Genomic DNA, 19,769 nt, shown 5'->3' on the forward strand with positions numbered 1-19,769 from the left:
ATATGTTAACAAATGATTCTGCAATATAGAAGAAGATAGAAGGGCAGGAGAATGCAGTGGACACTAGCAAAGGGAAGGAAACACTGACAGAAGTGAGGGCAAAAGCTGTGAAAGAAAATTAAATATAAGCTAAAACACCTTAAAAGTGAAGTGTGAATCAACTTTCTTACGGTCACACATATGAAGAGATTTAGAGTTTGTTTTAAAAAAGAGTATTGCTTAGTGCTGTAGACCAGTGGCTCTCAACCTTTCTAAACTACTGTACATCTTTCAGGAGTCTAATTTGTCATGCATACTCCCAAGTTTCATCTCAGTTAAAAACTACTTGCTTACAAAGTCACACATAAAAATACAAAATTGTCACAGCACACTATTACTGAAAAATTGCTTATTTTCTCCTTTTTACTATATAATAAATTAATCAATTGGAATACAAGTATTATACTTACATTTCAGTGTATACTTATATAGAGCAATATAAACAAGTCATTGTTTATATTAAATTTTATTTTATACTGACTTCACAAGTGCTTTTTATGTAGTGTGTTGCAAAACTAGGCAACTATCCAGATGGGCTGATGCACCGATCTCTGCCTACCCCCAGAGTATGCGTACCCCTGGTTGAGAACCACGGCTGCAGACCTTTCTCCTCCACCCCCATTGTAGGGCTGCACAACTCTCTATTCTCTGCTTAATCACAGATACCCCAAACGGGTGTAAATCTAAACATAAATCTTGACTGAATACGGCATTCCCAAGTCATCTCATGAACGCAGAGGGAGTGGGAAGGACACTCGAATTAACAGAGATTTAAAAACAAAAAACCAGTAAATATCTGACAAACATATAGATCCAATTATGATTAAATCATGGGGTGGGAACTATACTTTATGAGTAACCAGGATAACGTAAGAGTATTTCTAAAAATGTTTTTCTGAGCTGTGACACTCATCAGAGGTAGTGCACCTCACAGGTAATTCTCACTCTGCTCAGCCTTTCATCTGAGAAGACGACTAGGCCATGTATATATCTCACCTTCCTTCTATCTGGGTTATGCTGTTTTCATAAATCTGTGTCTCTCATTGGCGTATCCTTAATCCTGACCTCTGTCTGGCTATCTGAACTGTGCTTCTCTGCCTCTTTCCTCTCCCTAAGCAGCTGACTGGCCAGTGATTCATTGCCTCCTGGATGTTCAAAGGTAAAATTAATCAGGCTGATTTGCATTGTTTGTGAGTCCTCTCTCTGTGTATTCTGCTCCTGGCTTGCATCAGCTGCCTGCTTGCTAGAAGCAGCCCTGGTGCCACCTCACATTCTCTCCTTACTTGCACCTGTTTCCATCTTTGAAATCTGTGGCTCTCTCAAGATTATTCATTTGGATGTTTCACTGCTACTGCCTTGCTTCAGATGCAGCTTTTTCTCTGCTTCCTTGAGTTGAATCTGGGGCTCTCAGTTGCTACTCAGCAGCATGTTTCTGGAAAGCAACAATTTGCTACTCTGATCAGCTTTTATACTGTGCTAGGAGTTTACCATTGAAATTCATAGTCAGTCATCTCTGTTTTGCAGAAATAACATTGCTTTTATTCATCATTCCTTGATTGTGGGGCTAGATTGTTCCTTACCATGGTAAAAAAATCTGTGGAAGAGCTAAAATTATTTCGAATTGGACAACTGAATTTCCATGGACTCATGCCATTGGAGATGACCATCTCCATGGAGCAACAGAGAGCATGGCCTGAAAAAGGGAATTTGGATATAAAGTTGGGCAGCGGTGCAAATGTATCTAACATGGATACATGGATACATGTTTTATGGATCCTGGCATTGCAGATCATAAAAAGCCAGCAGTCATCCCACACTAAATACCAGGAGCTGCCATAGAGCCAAGAAATGGGTGCGCAGGGCACTCTGTGTAGCCAAAACCAACTTGGTGGCATTTAGATTTGGTAGCATTTTATACTCGCTTTGTGTAAGATGAAAGGCAGTAGGTACTCGGTCTCCACTGTGAATTTGGTCCATTGAACCTAAATGAATCTAAGGGCCAGACTGCAAAGTGATGTGTAAATTAGACTTCCTAACACTCAGACTCCTTTGTACACCCACTTACTGAAGAATAAGAGAATAGGACTTGGTAAGCCGTATTCCCCTAGGAGCCAGAAGACATGAGCATAGCAAGAAAAGCAACTAAGGGAAGGGCATGAATGTAAACAAGTTGGATGTTTCTCCACTGCAGCTGGAGTGGGACTTGAGCTAGGGTGGATGTTGCGGCTCAGGGACCGCTCAGGCTCTCAAGCCCACCTCACCTTCTGGGTCTGAGCTCTGGTGGCTCGCCCAAGGCTCTGCCAGATCCACGGTATCCACACTGGGAGTCTAGCTACCCTGGCTGGGAGGCTCACTCCCAGCTGCAATGTAGACATATCCAATGAGTCTGAGAGTCTAAATTAGCATAAAAGGGGCAGATTTTGCTTTTAGTTTCACAGTTCTAGTGAAGTCATTGGGAGTTGTACCCCTGTAACTGGGGACAGGATGTGGCCCAGATAATGTAACTCATGCCACTTTATATACCACCTCTGAAAATGGCCCAATATGATTACAATCCTTTTGAAATAGTCACTGAATAGTAAAACAGCCCCCTTCTCTTTTTTTTTTTTTTTTTTTTTGCCAGTACTACAAAGGTAGCCGTAATTGTCCTGGTGCATTCTGATCATCATACTGCAAATGTTTCAAGAGCAAAACCTTGGACCTGAAAATCTCCAAGGATATCTATGCTTATCCTTCCAAAATCCCCTGTGCTAGACACTTGTGCTACATAGGAAGTTGGAAGGAAATTAGCGGAATGGCCATTCTTTTGAAGGCTTTGAAGTTTGGTTTACTATTCTCTGACTCACTGGTGATTCTTCTGTGAGCTGGAATAGATCATGTTCAGCATGTTCTTTTCCTAAGCAAGTATTTTTCACTAGTCTGAAAAGCTGACCCCTTCTCATGCTTGTATTTTTTATTCTGTTTTGTAGTTTAGCATTAATTGCCACAGTCAAAGACTTAACCATGCAAAGAAAATGCTTCTCAAATGTGCAACAGGATATATATGGTAAAATCATCTTTCGTGCATCTGTGTTATGAGATGTCCTGTTGCAGGTGATTCTTGGTCAGAAGGTCTCCCTATAAAGTCAACATAATTAGCATTCATGGTTTGTGGCAGAAAACAGGGACATTATCTAAAAGGCAGTGTTGATAACTTGTAACTACAGGGACATCTTCATCAAATTGCTAATTTAACTCTCTCTGCTTTAAAGGAAAGCTTGTTGTGAAGATGTTTCATTGCTGCACATATTCTTAAAATGGGAGATACACAAACTTTGTTCATTCTTGTTGTTTCTAATGGAGTGTAAAGCAAGGAAATTTCCTACTGGCTAACATTTTTGGAAGATCACATAATGATGAGTTATTCATCTCCAATCCCTGTACAAAGCTCTGGTGACTGAACATTAGTGGTCCTTACCCCGTGTTTAACTGACTTTACACTCGGAAATATTTGCCTGGTCACTTGATATTTCACTTTACAATTTCAGATGACAAAGCCTTGCTTTAATCCTTAACTGTCTTTACCTTCTGCCCCACATCTTTTTCTGAACAGGATCTTGATTTTTTCCAAGAGAAAATTGACAAAATATTATGTGCTCTCCCCTCTCCTCAGCTTGCCTTCCCTTTCCCTCCTACAACTCTCTCCTCCTTCTCCTGTCACATATGTAGAAACTTCACCTCCTTGTTCCTCCTCTAACCTCTCCACTTCCTCCAGTGAACCCATCCCAATCCATCTCCTGATGTCCTTCACATCTATCCTCATCCCCTCACTTATCCTTCTTCTTCACCTCTCCTCTCCTCAGGCTCTTTCCCCTCACAAGACAAGCATGCTTTAGTCTTTTCCATCTTTAAAAAAAACACCTTTGACCCCATTTGTCTCTTTAACTACCACCCCATCTCCCTTTCATCTCTAATCTCATTGAACACCCTGTCTATCATCACTGTCCAAAGTTCCTCACCTCCAATTCTTTCCTAGATTAGCTCCAACTCGGTTTCCACCCCTTGCACTGCACTGAAACCATTCTCACCAAAGTTTCTAACCACTTCTTCCTAGTTAAAGCTCAGAGCCAGTACTTCATCCTCATCCTCCTTGATCTGTCAGCCACCTTCAATGCAGTTGGCCATGCTCCTCTTCTTGAACCTTTGTGCTATCTTTGCTTCTATGACTCTATCCTTTCCTGGTTTTCCTTCTACCTCTTTAATTGCTCCTTCAGTATGTCCTCCAGAGGAGCCTCCTTATCTCCACTCCAACTTTCTGTGGAGGTTCCACAGTGCTCCATCTTTGGTCCCTTTCTCTTTTCCCTCTACACTTTATCTTGGGGTAATAAGAACATAGGAACAGCCATATTGGGTCAGACCAACAGTCCATCTAGCCCAGTATCCTGTTTCCAACAGTGGCCAGTGCCAGATGCTATAAAGGAAATGAACAGAACAGGCAATCATCGAATGATCCATCCCTAGTCATCCAAGCCCAGTACTTACTTTTGTTTGTTTTAAACCTGCTGCCTATTAATTTCATTGGGTGACTCCTGGTTCTTGTGTTATGTAAAGGGGTAAATGACACTTCCTTATTCACTTTCTCCACACCGGTCACAATTTTGTAGACCTCCATCATATCCCCTCTTAGTCATCTCTTTTCCAAGCTGAAAAGTCCTAGTCCTCATACAGAAGCTATTTCATACCTTGAATAATTTTTGTTGCCATGTCGACTCCCACCTCCAATCAGCCCATGATACCAGCCTCTGTTACTCACCTATTAAATCAGGGTTTCTCAAACAGGGGTCACCAGTGGCCAGTAAGTCCCTCGGCCCACACCGCTTCCATCAGCTCCCATTGGCCCGGAGCAGCGATCCATGGCCAGTGGGATCCACGATCGGCCGGACCTGTGGACAGGGCAGGTAAACACACCGGCCCAGCCCGCCAGGGGCTTTCCCTACTCAAGCAGCAACCCCTGTTTGAGAAACGCTGTATTAAAATTTCCAAACAACTTCATGCTTTCTCCCTTCGAATTCCTCTTTAAAACTGGCCTCTGCTGTGATGCCTACAAAAATAATTGACAGCAGTTAGCAGTTAGGCCACTGGTGTGTTGAGACCACTGCCTATGATGCTGATCAATACTGTCTAATTGTTTCCTTGGACTCTCCTATCTGTCTGTATCCATCTGTCATCTCTTGTCATATACTTAAGCTCTTCGGAGTAGGGATTGTCTTTTTGTTCTGCTTTGTAGAATACCTAGCACAGTGAGTCCAGGTCTTTGACTAGGGGCACATGGGTAATACAAGTAATAAATATTCATAATAATACACTACTAATCCCTTTTCCCACCATCTAAGTGATTATATCACTCACTGAAAGCGTAGTTAGTGCTGCTCTGACTTCTGACTGTATTCTCCAGACTAACATCTGTCTTAAACCTAACCATAGGCAAGTACACATCTTCTACAGCCTCCGTTGATCTGAGAACTGCACATTTCAACCAAGTGCTGAAATGGGTTTTCTTTTAGTCATAGTATAGCCTGGTATGCTGGTCCAGGACTTTTCCTCAGCTGTTGCTTCTACTACTCCTCCTGAACCTGCTGCCTTTTGAATTAAAAAAAAAAAAAGCACTTGCTCCTTCAGGCACTTAGAGCCATTTTTATGTGTAAGTGTTTATCTTTCAAATAGCGTAAATTTTAGGTACAGCTTTAAATAATTTTGCAGGACCTTTAATTTAGCTCACCCAGGCTTTTAGTCTACAATATGCATGTTTACTATAGTAATTTAGTTTAGTTTCTCTGTGTGCCTTTTCCCCAGAATGCAATAGGAAAAGTTTATGTGAGATATTAAAAATGTGATAGGAATGTCACACAGGATTTGTTTGCCTTTTTATATGACCCTGTGCACAAGATTTATACTTCCCATGATTTATACCTACGACAAAATAAAGGAAACCACTATGGATGTTGAGATTCAGCACCAATAATCTTTGAAGAACTTGTGTTTGCTGTGTTGTAGATAACTTACTCACTATCTCTTATAAATATATGTCTTCAAGAGTGACTCAGAAATAGAAAATATCTAATGCTAAAGTAACTGTACAGTATTGAAAAGAGAAGTAAACAAAAACAAACCAATCTGCCAATTGAAAATACACTAGACAACTGGGGTTCCACTGATACTACAAACCTGATTTCATCTCACTTCCCCCAGTGTAATTCCTTTGGGCCTCATTCTCCTCTTACATGGGTTAAGATAAGAGGTAACTTAATAAAGTTACACCAATTAATTTTGTTATAAGAGGAGAATCTAGTCCATTGACTTCAGCCAAGTAACTCTGGATTTACATTGTTGGAGCTTGTCCATATGACTTAGCTATACTAGTGCATGGCAAACCATGGTGTAAACCTACTGTGCACTAGCTTGCTGCACACTAACTGGCAGTGTGGACCCTGCTGCCACATTAAAAGTTCTGTTGTGTGCAGAAGGAGGTTGTGCTCTACATTCACACCCCCAACTTGCTATGCACTAAATCGCCATACAGATAAGCCCTTAGAGGGGAATCAGAACCCATATCTGCAATAGCCATCACAGCTGTATCCATCAGCTTCTTGTACCACTAATCATTTGCTCAGAAATATACAAAATACTGTAAGAAAAACCCTAAGCCTTATTGCATAAACATTTATATAAAGCTACACACATATACAGTATAAAACATGCATACAAATCTATAACCAGTAAGAAGCATGCCTGCCTACATAATCAGATTTACATAGATTTATGTCACAACTCTCCAATTCTTACATCTGTATTGTTTAATTTAAATTGGAAGCTCTTTGGAGCAGAGGCTACACTATTTTCTTGTAGGAGTGTAAAGCTCCAAGCCCCACCAATAAGACTGAAGAAATAATAAAGTAGCTTTGTAAGGGACGCTTCTATGGTTTATGTGTAACTGCGCCATCTATCACCAAAGTCATTTTAGTGAAGCAAGTTTTCACCTATAGTTGGCAAATACACTGACCTACTGACTAAAGACAATATATCATGTTCATATTCAGAGAGATTTCTTATAATAGCAGGAGAAAGAAGAAAGTCTCTTTGACACTGACAGACCAGGCGCCAGCTCATGCCAAAGCCCCTAGTCCTCAACTGAACACTGAGGAATACATAGCTGGAGTCTTAAGATTGTAACTCATTTGTCTGTGTATGTTTACCAGTTTTAACCTTGTAAACAACATTTTCTTTTTCCTAGTTAACAAATCTTTAAGTAGTTTATCATAGGATTGGCTATAAGCATAGTCATTGGTGTGACATCTAAGGTGCAACTGACATGGGGTAAGTGACTGGTCCTTTGGGACTGGGAGTAACCTGAATTTTATTGTGATTTTTGGTTTAAGGGACCATCAACAGCAAAGGCAAGTTTGCCTAGTGACAGGATAGATCAGAGTACCCAAAAGGACTGTCTGTGAGTCTATGCTCAGGCTGTTATAGTGGATGAGATCACACTGGATAACGAAATCTAAGTATAGAACCCACAACCAATTTGGGGTTTGTGCCCTGCTTCTTAAATGGCTGCCCTCATGCTCTTGAGCCGATCCAGACAGTTTGACAGTCTCATATACAACCTCAGAAAATCACTATTTAGTGGGCAACATATCCTCTGCTTTTCTTGAGAAGTTATTGTTTTACGGAGCTAGTATTCTTTTATGAGCATAAGACAGAAAAGGCAGAAAATGTTCCAATGCAGACTAGAAAGAAATTTCTGTGGTGTACCTGGTTTTTCCTCTCCCAAATTAGAAAAATCTTTGTGACTTTCTATCCAATATACTATTGCTGGGTTTAAAGAAACCATTAAGGGAAACTTTATTTTCTGCCGCTCTTTTATTTTTAGTTAACATTCAAAGCCCTATGCCTACGCTGATGTAGTGACTTGTTGAGCACAATTAAAAGTAATTACACTGAATAGTAAATAAATAATTTTTTACTATTCTGTTCCCAACATTTTCCCACTCGATGTACTTCCTTAGACTGTAGAGACTATAAAAGAGCATAGAACATTCACTGTTTATGAAGCAGATGCTTTTACTCAATTTTGAGGGCCTAATTAGCTCTGGGATTTGATGATAGAATATAAGCCTTTTACCCAAACCAAAATCCAACCCTCAGTCACATGGTCTGTTGACTTGGATGATCTGTCTGAAATAAGTTGGGTATCCCAATACAATTTTTATTGGACAGGGGTCAACATCAAAGAAAACACCATCACAACTGAGACTATCAGCCTTATGGCAGTCTCAGCAAAGAGGATATGGAGTGTAAATTAACCCTTTCATTCACAGAGGTGTTCCTGCATTCAAGGTTGAAGCCTGACTGTGAGCCTACTCTGCTGTAGCCTATGCAGTATCTATTTTATGGATAAATGGAGCATTTAATCTTCTCTCAATCCATCACCTTTTATAAGCATTAGATTAATTTAAAAAATAAAATATTTTTTAAATTCATATGAGTGTTCTCTGGCTGTGTCTGCAATTGCTTATGCTTGAGAAGACAGACAGAGCTAGTTACAGAGTAAGGATGGACTTGGATGCTTCCCCTCAATCACCATTCCTTGGAAAGCTGACACGCTTCTGTAGCAAGAGTGGCCTCAATATGTTTACACACCTCTACTCTTGAAGATCCTCGCATCTGAAGCTAAGTAGGAATGGAAAGAGGAATAGAAGGAAGGAATAGAATAAGCAGGAATAGAAAGAGGCTAAAGGAATATCTTCATTTTTATCTTATTCAGTCTCTGTTCCTCTTATTTGACACAAGAGCTGGAACCACTGATGACTGTTGTACAGCCTTTGCCTTCCATGCTGCAGTTTTTACCTACAATCGGCAGTTGATCTGTAATCACTCTGCAATTCTAAATGGCCCATCATTGTGGAATCCAGACATCAAATCCTGGGACAGCATGAGGTACACAAATTCTTCTTGATTCCCAGAGCCCAGACTAACATCTGGGATGTATTATATATTGCATTGATCACTGTCATGACTGCTCAGCTCATCTGACCCTTGAGGCAACAAACTCATGCTTAGGGTTATAAAAGTGAGGAGGTTGGAATATAAAGTATGTTGAATTAGTTGTGGGTTTTTTTGTTCAAATAAAATCTGAATGGGAAAATGAGTGGGATGGCTCTACCAGGGAAACAGAAGCTTTTAAATTTAAAACAACTAAATACAAATAAAAAGTGGGAGAATAAAAGCATTTTGTATCTTAAAAGCTGTTGTGATATTTATTATTTATAAATGCCTCACAGTAGTCAGTGGTATAAAGTACTTTCCCCTATTTATGAAAAATTGAAGTGCCTAGTACCTGCTTTTAAAGCTTTGCAAATATATTGTAGATGCCCTGAATAAATATGTTTCATCTGATGTCAGAGATTCTTCTTGCCCATGGTGGTTTGAATGGTTGTGTACTCTACAGACAAGAAGCTTATTGATCTGTATTTCATCAATTTTCTATCATCATCTTTCTTATAAGACTGTTACCAAGGTCTTTCTAGCCATCTTGGGATCCTAATTCTCTGATGAATGGGTGAATGTGCCTACACCGTGTTGGTGCAAGACAAAATAGACAGACTGTTACAACCCTGAGGCTGCCCAATTCTTCCTTCTCTTGGACTTGCATGTCCTTCTAAAGCAGGAATTTTCAAACTGGGGGTTAGGACCCCTCAGGGGGTCGTGAGGTCATTAAGTGGGGGGTCACAAGCTGTCAACCTCCACCCCAAAACCCGCTTGCCTCCAGCATTTATAATGGTGTTAAATATATTAAAAAGTGTTTAATTTATTAGGGGGGGTCACACTCAGAGGCTTGCTATGTGAAAGGGGTCGCCAGTAAAAAAGTTTGAGACCCACTGTTCTAAAGTAACAAGATTAATTAATTTAAGAAAAAAAATATTTTTTACAAAAATAAATAAGTTTAATAGGGAATGTTTTCTTGAAGAAAAGGGAACACTGCAGAAAAGTCCTGGAGAAGTTATAAGAACAGGACCCACATTTCACAAACTTTGTGAAGTAAGTTGGGAGAAGTATGTTTACTATTGTTATTAAAGTGTCACTAACCTGTCAATCCTTCAGTAGCTAGAGAGAGAAATGGAGGTACCTGTTAGAACGTTGGAAATGCCGTAAGATATGGAAACCTACAAAAGACTAGAGATGAGTCCTTATTGGTTTAAGTGCCATATAACGAATATTAACAATTACAAAAGTCACAGAATAGTGAAAGAAAACAATGGTGATGCTATTTTATCATTAAATTAAAAGGTTTATCTGGGGGGCCTGTAAAAAAGTCAAAGAAAGCCTAAATGAGCTAAAGACCTTTGCGGCACTATAGCCTTAGTCTGAAAGGTTTTAGGGCAATAGTTGAAATATACATTACTGAGAAGTGCTGTTCGACATAAGACATTTATTTTGGATTTCAGGAAACAGTTCTGCCAGACATATACTGCAAAATCTCCCTCTCTAGATTATCTTCAAACATATCTGAGTGAAAGGGCAAACAGAAATTTGAAAGAGATGATTGCTTCCTTTGTGGGGGATATGGATACCCACTGAGACAGGAACATATATGAATTCTGATTTGCAATCATTTCCACTATTTATGAGGTCACTGGACTTACTCCTGCTGAGCTCAATTTAGGAAGAGCTTTGGTTGGATCAGTCAAGAGAATATTACAATCAAATTGACTTGGTGATGTCCAAAGTACCAGAGATATCTAACTCAAAACCATGTATCAATAGGCTGAAAGCTATACACATACTAGCAAATGCCCTAATGCACAAAGTTTGAATGCAGCTGTCAATTTTTTTTACAAGGCCTAGAGATATATAATATAAAATAAGATATGGGTAATGGGTTACAAATATTATTAATTAAAGACAAGAGGTCAAACTGGCTGACTCACCAGAATGTTGGACTGAGATTCAACACAGCAGATGGGCCTAACGAGTAATTAAGGCAAAACAGTCAGTAAGTCATGATCAATTACTCACAAGTGGGAAGCTCATCAGGATGGTCACCACACAATCACCTCCAGCACTGGACAATACACAGCTTCAGCTTCCCTCCATTTAAGCTTGACTATTTATAACTTTTGTTATATTTTCTCATGCATATTAGTTGCTCATTTTCATATCAATTATCCACTCCTGTCAGTACAACTTTTCTGCTAACTCAAACTGGTCTTTTCTAGTTCTGGTTATTTTATCTTTTTGTTTTCCAAAGACAAACATGCTTTTAAGCTTACACAGAGCTCTTCAGGTCTGGGAAACAGATACAGAGTTTCACAGCTTAGCATCAACTTCCTGGGTACAACAATCAGCTTCAACAGTAGAACCGTAAGACAACTATATAAAAGAAACCCACAGATCACCACACCTACCTTCATAGTAACTACCCCAAACACACCAAGAAACCTGTTATCCACAGCCAAGGACTCATATACCACAGTACAATCATGAAACTGCATGTTAAAAATGTTTAAAACGAGAATTCTGCAGCTTTCATAAGAACATAAGAATGGCAAAGCCTTAGTCACTATTATTAACAAAATCAGTAAAGAAAAGAAAGCTCTAAACTGCATGAACAAATAGCAGTAATATAGTATTGCGAATATCTTTGCTATCATTCCTTGCACATAATCATATATTTACACACTCACACCCTTCCTTAGGGATCTGGTGATAAGACAAAGGACCAGCCCTGTCTCTGGCATGCCAAATGTGTCCGATCATCCAGACCCCAATGCCTGAAGTTCGGTGGTAGATGATGACAAGAAAGAGCTGAAGGGTCAGTGATGGAAAGCTCACCACCCCTGCTTACGTGGTGGCTTGGCCTATTACAGGCCTTGGGGACTACCATGAAAATTCATTTGGATGTCTAGCCTCCCACGTCCACATCATGCTCATAACACTGGGGTGCCTTTATCCTATAGGTTAACATATTAATTACCCATTCGGTCATTATCATATACATCAACTATTGCCAAAGCAAATTTGTGGTCAAACATCTGCCAGCGCTTGTGTCCTAAAAATATCCACACCTAGTATCAGTTCAATATTCCTGCAGTTGCCGAGTCTCATTATGTACCAATTTCCTTTGTAAGCAAACTATTCCCGGTTACACAAAATCTGGGCTTCCTGGCCTGTAATTACCAAGAGCGCCTCTGGAGCGTATTTTAAAAATCGGCATCACATTAGCTATCCACCAGTCATCAGGAACAGAGCTGACTTAAGACACAGATTACATTCCATAATTAGTAGTTCTGCAATTTAATATTTGAGGTTATTTAAAACTCTTGGGTGAATATCATCTGGCCCTGATGCCTTATTACTGTTTAATTTGTCAGTTTGCCCTGAAACCTCCTCTGTTGACACCTCAATCTGGGACAGATCCTCAGATTTGTCACCTTTACTCTGCATCTGCTAAATCTGCTGTAGAAACTGTATTTTCACACATATTCTGAAAGTTAAACCAGATAATGACCTAGCTTGGTGGTCAAGGGATACATGCAGAAGTGAAGAATTAGATATTTTAACAGGCATCATGTAAATACACATGATAACTTAGAGGCATAAAGTACACATTGCTTCTAGGTACAATCATTCTACAAGAAGTTATAATTAGTCAATATTAGAATTTTTTAAATATTCAATATAAAAATTCAAGATTAATATCTGAAATATCTGTAATTTATGTTCCCCCTCTTTTCATGTGAAAGAAAATCTCTCAGCTCATGTGTACATTTGACTTTATGTTCCAGGGTTTAGTGGAAATCTGTTCATCAAAATAGCAGTAACAGTGGAAATTGAATCAAAAGGCTCTATCTAGTGATGTTTTCTCACTCTTTTCTTACTGGGATCTTCAGTTTCATTATATTTAGGTATTTCTTTTATTTGTGTTTGCACTGAAAAAGAGAAAGGTGCATTTTAAACCAAGCATGAAAAGTAGAGAATAATGTGTTTTTTCCTCTTGGAAAACCAGCCCATAGGAGAAAAAATCCATTCCAATAATTTAGTTAGGACCAAAGTATAAAATAACTGAAGTCAAGGTGCCTATGCTGTTATTATTTTTTCTGATGTTTTTGACACCACCGTGCTGAGTTTTATGGCATTCACAGCTTCAAAAGCAGTGAGCTCCCACTTGGTATAGTCGTAATACTCCTTAATATTTTCATTTTGATGTAATTTGCGGCCCCAGCTTTTTAAATATCCGCTCTGTAATAATGTTTAATTTCAGGGGTCACTCCGCCAAGGAGTATATTAAAGCTTATAAAACTCATTTCCAAAGCTCAAATATCAAGCTGTGATCAGGTTAGGAGGGCAGCATCTGTGAATATTTCATCTTTTATCATGCTGATAATAAGGAGATGACAGAGGCACATTATTACAATGAGAGAATTGCTCATTTCAGCCCTGGCTGCTGGAAGCTAGGGTCTGCAGTGTGTGTTACTCAATAAAAGCAATTCTGATATGAAAAGCAAGTTTACTGAGCCACCACTGTGTCTTATTTGATTGTAATGAATAATATATGGAGCCAGAGCTTGTGTGGCTGCAGGGGCACAGGGAGTGGGGGTGGGATGGGGGGGGAAGGCTTAAGTTTAGAGGGGCACTTGGGGATAGACAGTGAAATAATTCATCAAAGACTGTTTCATTGTTTGGAAATAAAGTTAAGGTAACCATTGTTTATTAGAATCATTATTTTGGTAAAAAATCTAAAGGTCTATGGGCATGAAGAAAGTAGGAATTAGTCTGAATTGGTTGACCAAGTTCCACCTTGTCATTATCTATTTATGTTCACATAATAATGCTTGCCTGGTGGAAGCCACTAAAGTTTCAGGGAGCAGTACAGTTTCCATTGCAACCTTTTCTATTCATATGCTTATCACTTTCTGAAATATTCACTTATTGCACTGCAATTTTCCACACTGGTCTCTGCCTAATGGTGAACATTTTTAATGATTATTTATCAAAAATTTGAGCAAAAATCCCTTCAGCCATCTCTGGTTTTTGCAAGGGTAAAAAAATATTTTTCTTGTTTTAAAAATTCTTACCACAAGACAGATGCAAAGCAAAAATGGCTGAGGTCTGAAACCTGAAATCAGGGTGGATTTGATTTAACTATTTAAATCACCAGTCAGGAAGACTCGATTTAATCATGGATTTCTACATAAAAGAAGTGCATTCTTGTTGATTGTTATAACCTTAATACATATTCTTCACAACTCAGAGATAGATGTAGGTTTCATTTTTAGAAGGTACACACTATACATTTTTAAAGTAATTTATTTTGAAAACTTTTCAGATTAGTTTTACAGCTATATCAGAAAATGAATGATTGTTTGGTTATTTATTTACCAAAGGTAATTGAAACAGATATTTATGAAGTCATTGGGAGGTTAACTATCTCCAATTCAATAGGTTAATCACTAATATTGGGAGGATTTTCTTGCCATGCTGGATTAGGAGGAGAACATCACCAGACAGACATTTAAATTGTTTTATTTAACTAAAACAACAAAGTTATGTATTCTGGATTTTTTTCTTCAACAGAAAACATAATATTTTAACAAAACAAGCATATGAATTTTTGAATTTATTTAAACATTCAAGATTTTTAAAATCAGGTTTGTTTTTGTTAAAATTGTTTTTAACCAAAATAGTTAAATGAAATATTTAAAAAAACAAAAACAAAAATTAAATCGACTAGGTCAGCCAGGTCGACATGAGAAACTTAAAATATTGGCTTCCTGCAGCTAACTCAGTCATCTTCATCTTCATTTTCCTGTTTGTTCATTATCTCGAAAAGAAAAACAAGCTTTCCTGTTTTTTCAGGTCCCAAACAATTTCTCAATTTGGAATGAATTAGTCCAAAGCAGTGGGTCTCAAACTTTTTTACTAGTGACCCCTTTCACATCGCAAGCCTCTTAGTGCAACCCCTCAAATAAATTAAACACACTTTTTAATATATTTAACACCATTATAAATGCTGGAGGCAAGCGGGGTTTGGGGTGGAGGCTGACAGCTCATGACCCCCAAAGTAATGACCTTGTAACCTTGTGACCCCCAGTTTGAGAACCCCTGGTCCAAAGAAAGAAAATATAGGGAAGAGTGTCCCTTGCCTCTGTTTATCAGAAGCTGGGAATGAGTGACAGGGGATGGATCACTTGGTGATTACCTGCTCTGTTCATTCCCTCTGGAGCACCTGGCACTGGCCACTGTCGGAAGACAGTTTACTGGTCTGGATGGGCCTTTGGTCTGACCCAGTAGGGCCATTCTTATGTTCTTCTTTCTACACCGGCAGAAAAAGCTAGTGCTGTTAGAAGTGAGATTATCACTTCAACAGTCTCTGAATCCAAGTGCTTAAGTGACTTCCACCAGTTTATTAGTGTTACTTTCTTTAAAACATCATCAGCAAACATATATTTCTTGAATGGTTCACCCTTAGCTCTGAAGTTTATTTCAGCTGGCATTATGGAGGGATGATTACTGGATGTCCATGTCATAGCCAACTCCTCTTCTTCAGCAGTTAAGGTTTGACCCTGGTACCAAGTATTGAGAATATTTGCAAGAAAATGAGCTGGAGCTAGTGCTTGTCCCATTTGTTTTTTTTATGCTTGTAATTTAACTCGGTCATTGCATATTTAAGATCTCACTCAGTTCCTTCCAAATTTCAACAGTGTCCACAATAAAACAGCTATTGCCCTGCATTTTGTTCAAGGCTACAGAAATAGGCTTCAGGGTACTCAGTATGTGTTCAACGTTTCTTTTAAACCCAATGTTGAGAACTTTGGCTGTGACAATGTCATCTATTTTTTCATGATTTTGTTCACAAACTGTCATCAGATTAGGCCAGTTCTTGATATAGTGCTCAAAACAGTCCAATACTGAGTTCCATTGCACATCTTGTGGGAGAGTTAGCTTGGTTCCTCCCAGTTTTTTCAAAGCAGCTGCTGCAAAGTGGTTGTTACGGAAATATTTTGCAATTTCAACATTAGCCTTTATTTCTGGAACACTGAAGTCTTTGGCTAGGAGGTGCATCAAATGTGCACTGCAATCATGTGTTATTAGCTTAGGACTCTCTTCACTCTCTTCTAAATAATTTCTTCTCATCTTGGATACATTTGCAGTATTGTCTGTGACCAAGCTGTGTACTAGACATTTGAATTTTTTCCCCCCAGTTTGTTATAGCTTTTACTACTACTTCTTGTAAGTATTCTCCTGTGTGTGCATTTCCTGATGTATCAATTGTTTCTGTAAGGAAGACATTCCCTTCTTCTGTTGTCACACAAGCACATACAACAGGATCATTGTGGACATTGCTCCACCCATTAAGACTCAGGTTAACAATTTCACCTTCTAGAACTTTTGCACACTGCTCAATTTCTCTTTCATACACTTTATCCAGCAATTTGCCTGTGACATCTGCTCTGTTGGGTGGGCTGTATCCTGGTCTTAATGAAGTGGGGGTTCTCAATCATACGGAAGGAGAGTTTGTTGTATAAACAAGCCAGGCAATGTTTTCATCAGATTACCTCTTTTTGTAATCTGCTGGTTCTTATCACAAACTTATCTATGGTTGTTTCTGGATGATGGGAGATTTTTTTTTTCTTTTTGCTACAGGTGCTATATTGTGGCTATGTGACATACGTGATGTGACTATCATTGGCAGATAACTGAAACTATAGAAAATGATGGTGATCTTGAAGGTGGATAGTCTTCAGAATCCTGTATGAGGATGGATTCTCCTAAACAAAATAAGTCAATGCAGTTAATTATTATTACCATACTGCTCATTTAGTATTCCTCATTGCATTCACTGACATTCAGTACTACTTTAAAGGTGAAATTGTAAAAGGAAGATCTGCCTATTTGAGCTATTTATTTTTATCACAACTGCATCTAAAATGATAGTACCATAGAGTAACAACTATATTTTTTGCTCAAACATGAGAATTCAAGAATAGTCCAGAAGGAATACAGGCAGTCCTTAAGAAAGAAGTATGAAATAAAAAAGTTTACCAACCTAAAGATCCTGCATGTTTCATCATCTTCAACGCAGCTTCCTCCTCAGAAGGAACACTTCTCATGATGTTGTTTCATTTGGGTAACCAGGCCTTGCATTTCTTTGTTGCACTGTTTACATTTTGCACACAAACCTGTCTTACCCACAGGTAGAGGAACTTCATTAAAATATTCCCAAACTGGGTATCTTTTACGGCCTACTGCCATTATAGGTTTTCCCTTCTAGTGAGAGAATGGTACGGTAGATCTCAAATCAATGAAGGCTACACTCAAAAAGACCTCAAGACTTCTGGAAAACACTGCTCAAACAGTTTCACTTTTATTTCTCAGTGGTTTGAGCATTAACCTGCTAAATCCAGGGTTGTGAGTTCAATCCTTGAGGGGGCCATTTGGGGATTGGTCCTGCTTTGGTTGAGCAGGGGGTTGGACTAGATGATCTCTTGAGGTCCCTTCCAACCCTAATAATCTATGATTCTATGATCTCTACTGCCTGTCCCTCCCTTCTCACATTTATCTCCAGTCTTCTTCTCCTTGTTCAGATCTATTCCGCCTCCCAACAATCTTCTATTCATTGAACTTTTTGAAACGCTGCACTTATAGAGAGAGGTAAGGGATTGACTCTGTGTACACAAATTTGCAGAGGGATAATAGGGTTGAGGTCTGTTATTTCTCATCTATCTATATATATTTATTTATTTATTTATAAACATTTTTGCTGTTAGCAAGCACGTTATATCTGGCGAGACAAATCCACAGTTTGAGAACTGCAAAACTAAGCATCTCTGAGGGTATCTTCTAGACTGAGTCCCATTGGGTAAATAATCTATACAGAAGCCCCTAAAACCCTGTAAGATTGGGTCCCTAATCCATGAACTATTGGAACTCATTTACAAAACTTTTCTTAAACATTACATGAATATATTGTCTCATACTATAGAATTAGAATTTATAATCCCTATTTCATGAAGAGATATCTTTGAACATAAGATATAATGTATCTTAATTAAAACTACCTTTAGATAGGTTTTTTCCTCAAAAAGCATTTTATCAAAAAAAGCCAATTTAAATGAAAAAAATCCAATTTTTTTTTAATTCATTGATTTTTATCCACCTTGCCTGAAATTCTCATAGACATCATTAAAGACAAGTGCCTTTGCTTGGTTTAATAACTTGTCTTCAAATCCCATGAGAGCTGGATGGAAGTGCTTTGGGTGGTTTTAGTCCATGAATGCATCCAGTTGTGCCATTTTGTGTCCCCATTCAATTATATCTGTGAAATAAGCCAATTTTCAAGAAAGTTGGTTCAGTGGATTTAAAGAACACTTAAACTTGCCAAATTTTGAAAAGCTCACTCCTGACTCCTTTGCATGTTTGTAGAATGAACCAAATCTTCTACTGTGCTTGTCCAGTAAACAGATTGCAAATGTCATGAATCTGATTAACTGTAACCAACAACTCATTGTGGAGCGTCTTTAGCTGTGTTTCTCCAACAACTCATTGTTGAGCATCTTCAGCTGATGAGAGTGTTAAGAAGCCTGCGATATGTCAGTCCACACGTACAGAAGCTGAAGTTTTGACTCAGTTCTGCATAGTGCAGTGTGGACGCATGGTTACAAGGCCCAAATTTCCATTGCAGTGTGGCCACGCAAGCCCAGGCTTGGAAACATGAGTCAGCTAGTCCAGGCCCCACAAACCCAGGCTATGTATGCAGTACATATATGCCAACTGAGACCTCAAACTAAACCACAGAATCATAGAAATCAATTCAGTATTTTTAAAGTTACAAATGTTTGAAACCAACAACCCCTTAAACAACTTTATCTCTTCTGTACAGATAAAAATGTATCGTTTCATAGGCAGAAATATGTACTTCCTGCAATATTAACAGCCACTAGTTGATCTTTGACATAGGTGACTTAAGTCTTCAAGTGCACAGTTTACTAATCGCATAAACAAGGATCAGCTGGCCTCTACAGACTGGTTCGCATTAGTTAAAGTATTAGGGATTTGTTATTTTTTTAATTGGAAATTGCATGCAAAAAGCTATGTTAAATGCAATGTTATGATTGTACAACTACATACACACAGGTCAAGAACTGCAAAAGTTAAGACAATTATAAGAATAAATGCTAACCTCTTTCTTATATGCCTGACAGTATTTAACTGCATGATCACAGGTTAAGATACGCATGTATATTCAAGCTTTCAGGAAAAATATATTATATTGTATTGTTTGGGGGTCATGCATTATAACAACCAATCTGTTTTTTTCCATTGCCATCTCCCATAGTTGTATTATATGATTCTAGGATTTGAGAAGTAAAATTAGTTTGTTTGGAAGCTACTACTCCCAATAACATCTCTACTCTAAGTACTCCTTTCCCATCTGTAAGTTTTCTGTTTCAATATTTAGGGGTTCCTCTTAACAATACAAAACAGAACCAGCTCAAGCCCCCACCCAGGAGTCTGGGAAAACAACACCATCCCAGGGTGCTTCTGAGAGGCAATATTTCTCCATTTGCAAATCACTTAGTCTGTGTATAACAAAAGAACATTTATTAAAAGGGAAAAGGAACCCAGCATTGTGGAAAAAACCACAACCACATTCAAAAGCAAACAACCATAAGCAAACCCCACCTCACAGT

General features: G+C 38.6%; 1 long non-coding RNA gene across 1 annotated transcript in view; it reads right to left on the minus strand.

Annotated features, from left to right (window-relative positions):
- Window positions 1-2,993: 2,993 nt before the first annotated feature.
- Window positions 2,994-19,769, minus strand: part of LOC120389345 — a 32,236-nt gene continuing 15,460 nt past the window's right edge. Inside the window, exon 4 of the long non-coding RNA XR_005590882.1 lies at window positions 2,994-3,156. This is a non-coding gene — a long non-coding RNA (uncharacterized LOC120389345). The remainder of the gene's footprint in view (window positions 3,157-19,769) is intronic.

This window comes from Mauremys reevesii, linkage group 23, assembly GCF_016161935.1.
Source record: "Mauremys reevesii isolate NIE-2019 linkage group 23, ASM1616193v1, whole genome shotgun sequence".
Classification (NCBI taxonomy): Eukaryota; Metazoa; Chordata; order Testudines; family Geoemydidae; genus Mauremys; species Mauremys reevesii.